This window comes from Pinus tabuliformis, chromosome 3_1 (genome assembly GCF_031772625.1).
Source record: "Pinus tabuliformis cultivar Carrire ecotype Pingquan chromosome 3_1, CPIR1, whole genome shotgun sequence".
In the NCBI taxonomy this organism is placed as follows: domain Eukaryota; kingdom Viridiplantae; phylum Streptophyta; class Pinopsida; order Pinales; family Pinaceae; genus Pinus; species Pinus tabuliformis.
The window spans coordinates 474,355,522-474,362,785 of NC_142301.1; the positions used below are offsets into that span (position 1 = coordinate 474,355,522).

A 7,264-nucleotide genomic window follows, 5' to 3' on the forward strand; every position below is an offset into this window, starting at 1 on the left:
CCTGCCAAACCCAAAATCACACAAACCGATGATTTTCCCAAATCAAAATCTTAATACCTGGCAAAGTCACACTCAATATATGCCCTTTAAACGCAATCGAGATTGACATTCACAATTGCCACCAGTGCATATGGGATTATTAACCTTCAAGGTTTATTCAACATACAGTTTCTCTATTCAAAAGTCGAATTTTCCTTCTTTTTTTTAAATAAAGACCATATAAGCTGAAACCCATACCTGGCCTTTTCTTACTTCTGTGCTTTGGATCGAATAATCAATTACAATGTAATCGGTCTCAATTTCAATAGATCGCCTTCAATTATTGTGGCACCTCTACGGTTTCATTCGATTTTAAGAATCCTCAACAAACCAGATATTAAAACTGTCAATTACTTACCTTCTCCATTATCATAGTTATATCCCAGCAAATACGCACGTGCAAAGCGACCTGACCCCATGAAGGGCTTTGCTTCATCTACTCCATTGCTAGCATCATCTTGTTGATCTCCCGATACAGTTCCTCTTCTGAAGGTGAAAGCCATCTATCAAAACATCGCCCAAAGACTGTACAAACTAGAAGTCCATTGGATGTATCTAAAACAATTTATCGGCATGTATCATCACATACACGCACTCATCCTGTCTTTTCACATAGGAAGGCATCACCAAATTGTGAGTAAGTGCATTTCCTTCCAAAGCATACATGCTTTGCTATGAATTCATCAACAATCCTCGACTATGCTTCAAATGGGTTATTCGATCAGCAACTGTTGTATCAAGAAGGAGCATATCATCATTCACCTATGAAGGAAGAGGAGTTTGACTTCGTTTGGAAGCCTGCATTTGAATGTAATACTCCCGAAAATTAGAAGGTGCAGTTCGAACCCATTCAACCATATCATTTTCATCCCGCTATATATATAGTCGTTTCCATGCAGAACAATGGGGCTTTTCCTCCAATTTTAATACAGCCGATGTGATACCAATTGGCGATTGCTATTTGGAAATATTTTTACTATCACAATTGTCGACAACTCCCACGATGCTATGATATATATATATCGTTTAAGAATCACTCCGATTCGATCTCAATGGGAAATCGTCGTTTCCCAGGATGAATGTCATTCAATTATCGCCAGTTCCACAGCGCCGATGCAAAATCTCTGGACCCGATGCACTTCAAACCTAAGATGTATTTAATTCACTCCGCTCTGAGAGATCTATAAAGTCTTTTAGACTGTTTCACTGAGTTAAAAACTTTCCCAATTCACTGCTTTCGACAACGCCCAATTTGCAATAAACATCGAATTCTTATCATTTTAATAAAAACACAGATCGATGTCTCTGCATTTTCCACAGATCGGACCATTCATCCACGTTCTACCTCTATGGTAAATACTTCTTGGTTTCTTCACAGTAGCGCCTGTTGCCTTTAGCTGTATAGTGTATTCGATTTAATGATCGAACCACAGACCAATGCATTTACAGCATCGATACTCATGCCCAATTCAGCGTAATTGATATCGATTATTTAATCTGTGCCAAAGCAATGCTACAGCTCTTCAACCCATTACAACTGAATACCAGTATTAACAACATCAAACTTATGTGCAGAGTTCTATTACAAAACTTATTCAACGTTTCCCTGCCAACTCAGACATGGTAATGCGATATATATAATTGAAAATTCACATTCATTCACTCATACTCATAAAATCGATCTATACATATAACTTTGGAAAACGATTTCACATAACCACACCAAAATCATTTACAGACTTTTGTCTTGGCTAGATATTCCAGATCGATGGCCTTTTTACAATCGCCCAAAGGCTCCCAAGAGGAAACCCTCACACTATTTTTTTTTTCTTCACTCTCAATCTCACTAATCTATACCAATTGAATTGAACCAATTTTGGTTCATATCCCTTTAGTCACTCCACAAAATCCCCAAGTATCTCAACACCCCTATAATCTAGATTTTATCCCTAAAATTTTGAAACTAAATCTAACTTAGGCTCATAATTAATTCTTAAATATCCCAAGTCTAATTCCTCTCATTTTTTCCAATTATTTGGAAACATTACAAATCCTCTCAAAATCTCATAAATATTTACATAATACTAATAATTTCTCAAAAACATGAAACCCCTAGATTTAAATAAAATACAAAATATTTTCCCGAGTCTATGCTCCTGCATCATTTGGCATTTGCACTCTCACTAGGAAACTAAACCTACATATCTATAGTGCATTTATGATCATGTTATTTTAGAATTTCAGTGATATTTGGTTCCATTAATTCCTCTATTTACCCTCATACATATAAAAATAAGACCCACTTCTGAACTATCTATATACTAGAAAATATATGGAGAACGATTCAAGATGCATTCATATATTTTAAGTAACCTTTAGCTCTAAGTTATATGTAATGAAAACCCAATATTATTAGCATTCCAAAGGATTCACTCTTGACAATCTGGATTAGATCATTATATTACGTTTCACCCATCTTGATGCTTTCATAGTGGAAAAAATGGAGAAATCAATGCATGGTACCATTTTCATTGATAGGTCCTAGTTTGGCACATTAGGGTTTTAAACCTTCCAAAGGAAACTTGAGGCATTTCCTAAAGTTTTTTAGGTTAAAAAAACTTTTGCTTACACTGGATCCCCTATGATTGTTCTACAATTAGATAGCTTTTGAATATCACAAAAAGACCTCAAACAAAGGCCATATCCAAAGGTTATGCCACCTAGAATTTGACCTTCTTGTTTTCGCTGCCATGATTTGAGAGGACATCACATTAGCCCCATTACTCATGGAAGAGGGGCTAGAAACATGAAAATGATGAATAAGACTCTATAAGGGTCAATATTGTAACTATAATTAAGAGTCCGAGTCAAAATTAACTACTAGTGGGCTATCAAGGTATTTTATAACCAGGCCACTAGGGGGCAAAGGGGTTTTATTCTACTCATGCAAAGTTTATTCTGTAGATGAGTAAAGTGGATAAGAGAGGATAGAGAGAGGGGAAAATAGAGAGGGTTTATATTTTGTAGAAACTTACAGGCCATATGTGTCAATTCTTTGTATTTGTGACATTTCCATTCATAAAAAGAGAGAGCAAAGTGACCTCACATTACAACTGGGTTTTCTCCCGAAAGGGTTTCCCAAGTCATATATTAGTGTTAATATGGTTTTTGAGTGACTTATTTATCTGTTATTTATTTTTTTCATTTTTCTACATCACATGCTAAAACAAAAAACATTAACATAATAATTAAGGAACCTAAAGAAAAATTAACCCTCATAATTATATAGATTTTGAAATTTAGTAATTTTTTATTAGATTTGTTGTGACAACTTGTCCAATGGAATATCCACATTAGTTTATGAATCACATGAGTGGTTTATAGATTAGCTTTTTCCTTAGATTTGGCTTGGTAATGTATTTAATTCCATCCCTTTTGTCGTTTAGGCTTCACTGAAGGTTTTGTACGATGTTTTTTCTCTAAGGGATATCTAAGTATGTGGACAAACTTTTTATAGGCTTAGCAACAAGATTCCAAATATGCACTAAAGTCATGTTGCAACACATGTTTATTATTCATCATGTTGAGTCATTTCTCATCCTACTTATCAACCATCGAAGAAGCTCTTGCATGACTTTCTCTTAGTTAGCCTCTATGAGAAAGGGAGCTTTCACAAGGCCACTGGGAACTACATTAAAATATAAAGAATTGGACAAACATTAGGGATGATTAGTTCTACTCAACAACAATATTCCATGTGTGCTAAATTGGCTATCAAAGTGATGGATGGGAAAGAACATTAGAAGTTTCTCCTACATAATTGTATTCTTCATGGAGCTCCATTAAGCCAAAAAATTGGATGAATCCCAACTTCCAAATTTACTACCTACTCCTCCAAGGCTGATATCCAACATATCTTTATCACCCATAATATTAAAATTCACATTGAAGTCATTCAATGGAAACATTTATGCTAAGGAGATCCCTGACACATTGGTTTATCATCCGATGTGTTGGATTTTTGTAGTTATGGTCGGTCATCATATTTTAATGCTTTATTCCTTCAAATTTATGTATTAATTAATAATGACACGTTCTTAATGTCATATTTCTAAAAGAGAAAATTTTAATTTTTTATTTTAATTTTAATATTTGGACATCTAAAATGTCAATTTGTCCCTCCAATTGATCAAGTCATCCTGGCCCTATTGTGGCACCCATTCGGCCTCCTACGAAAGATATATATTTGTCATTCAACCTCCTCCTCTTGGAATCATTCGACCACACAAGAACAAGACATATTCTAATATAAGTGAAGAAGTAAAAGGACAAGAGGGATGAAGACAATTTGAGAACCTTCTATCTACAAGTTTGACCTCGCATGTATGTCTTTCTCTCTTTATTGACTTCACAGGTGTGACAAGTTTTCGGCATGTCTGAAAGTAGTTCTAACTTTTTCTGGGGTTCAAGAGGAGGTTGAAATCCATCTCTATCAAATAAAATTGGGCCAATTATATTGAGCAGTATCTTGACTTGATGAGAAGACACTTTGGCCAGGTTTGACTATGGATCTCTTTCAGGTTTATTTGACTTTATTTTGATTAGGAAATATCATTTTTATCTCTTGATGAATTGAAGAATTTATCTAATGGAATATTTGTTGGGTTTTCCCCCAATTGGGTTTTCCCTAGGTAAATCTTGTGTTGTTCTTGTGTATCATTGTTTCACTTTGATCTCTACTACCTTACTTCATTTGTTGTTGAATTTCTGAAGTATAATTGCTTAATCATTAACTAGAAGTGTCAAATATAATCATTATACCATTGGAAGTAATTATCAGTTTCATAAGTGCTTGTATCTAATGTAATTGTAAAATCAACATGATGTTCATTCCATTTTGTAGTCTCCCTAGAAATTTTTTGTAGGGAAATTTATCTTGGTTTTAAGCAAGATAGCTCTTTCAAAGAAACACATGAGCATGAAGGGTGCAAGACACCTATGTTTGAAGGATACTGGAAGATGGCAGTGTGGAACAAGGCAGCAGGGAATGGCAAAGGGCACAGGGTATCATGGTTTTAGTAAGGGAGAAATAAGGTTGTCTCATTCAGTTAGAAAAAGAAGACTCAAATAAGCAATTCATTTGGTTTAAAATATCATAAAATGGAAACCACATCATAATTGCAGCATGCTATTTTGCGCTGCAAGTTTAAAAAATCTACAAAGGTAGAGGGCTTGACCAAAAAGATCCATTTGCAACCTTAAAAGCAAATATTGCAACATATTCACAGATAGGTGAAGTCGTTATAGTGGGTGATTTCAATGTTAGGATTGTAAGTGAGGAAGCTAGCATTATTTGTTGTAAAGATAATTGCAACCCTATTTGGCTTACAGAAGAGAGTATTCATCAGTGGGAAAGAATTTCAAAGGATAAGGGTTGTTATCTCTTTGGTGAAAAATTGCTTACTCTATATGGGGCCTTTGACTTAGTCATTTGTAATGGCTTGACTAGATGGGAAAAGTCCGATAATTTCACTTGCCATACTTATAATGGAGAAAGTGTAGTAAATTATCTAATTTGCTCACATGGTTTGTGTGAGAAAACGGAGGAAGTTCTGATTGGAGATCAGTTGTGGGAGTTAAAACCAGATCACAACCAATTTATTTATGTTTCTCTTGGACTAGAAAGAAAGAATCAGATTCAAAAATTCAGCATGTCCAACAAAACCTCCTACAGAGAAAAATTATTTTGAATCCAGAAAATTGTATTACCTTCAAAATGACGATAGAGAGGCTCTTCGAGAAGGAGAAAATCACAATTCACAACCTTAATAGTCATGAATTAACACATTTATTTCAATGCGCACTTGCAAAGTGAAAAAGAGAAAAAATTAAGAAGTCTGAAACAAATTGCTTCTCGGTTAATGCTTGGTTTGATGAGGAATGCAAAAAGGCAAGGAGAATATGGAAAGAGTTAAACAAAGATAACATAAATCTCAAAGCTTGCAAGCAATTAGTTAGACTCCTCTCAATAGACCAGCAAAAACCAAAAAATAGTTTGGCCAGAGTTTGACCTTCCAAAATCGACCCGCAAAATCCCTACACTTTCCAATTGTTGTTCAAGCACGTTGAATGTCAAACCACCAGCAAAATCCTCCCGAGACACTCCTGAAATGTAGCAATTAACTCCACCAATACTTCCCTGATTTTTCCTAGCAAGCAATAGCCCCAATGGCTGAAACTCTATATGCGTTGTATGCCCATCTTCTCTCTTATGTGTTGGCCACAAAATTTTCAAAATCACTCATGAATATTGATGCCACTTCTAGCCCTCAAACTCACCCAATAGCCAACAAATCTATTAAGCCATCTTCTCCTAATTTCTACAAGCAATAGCCCTTCGGAAGAACGATGCAATGACCACACTAGATCCACTACTATGTCCTCTAGAAATATGCACTGCTAGGGCGAACTAAATACAAATGTTGGAAATCTCTCTACAAATATCCTCTGGATGATAATGGATGAACCTCTCTAGGTTGGCACTCGAAGTCCCCCGAAGAAAGAGTGAGTTCTCTGCTTGGAAAAATCTTGCTAAACAATAAGTGACCCGACTAAACAGCTCGAGCAACATAATCAAATTCAATAAGCCAAGAATTCCAAATGAAGTGTGTTGCCTTCCTTTTATAACTTTCTTGGATCCTTTCTTCCCGCCTTTTCTTCCCTCTCATGCATTTCGAATCATTGGCTTAGGGAGTGCATATTTCTTATGTTAGTGGTCCCCACATATCATTAACAAAACAAAATAAAATAAAATTAACTTGCCTCGAACTCCTAATTCTTCTCTCAGAAATAAAATGGACCCCCGTCTTCACCAAAATTGGCCCCCAAAATGTAGAAATAAACGTAGTTCCAAAATAATTTAGGAAAGGACATTAGAGTCCTCCCTGCCAAAAATTGTTTTTCCTCGAGCAATGCCTGAACAAGTGCCCTCTTTGAATGTTGATCACCACTATAACCACCAATAATACTAGGGTCCCAAATGTACCATTGAGTCATCCCCAATCTCAGCATTGTCTCGACATGAAAGAATCCCTCGATACCAGGATCTCAAGCCATCCTAATCAATGTGAAACACACCTTGCTCCACTCGTTATCCAACCAGATACAGGTACCAGAATCCCTCTGCATACTAACAAAAAGTAGAGCATCATGATAATGTAGGACT

General features: G+C 35.7%; 1 pseudogene; it reads right to left on the reverse strand.

The window, feature by feature from the left end:
* Window positions 1-389: 389 nt before the first annotated feature.
* LOC149187838 (F-box protein SKIP31 pseudogene) lies at window positions 390-1,501 on the reverse strand (annotated as a pseudogene).
* Between the last annotated feature and the right edge of the window lie 5,763 nt (window positions 1,502-7,264).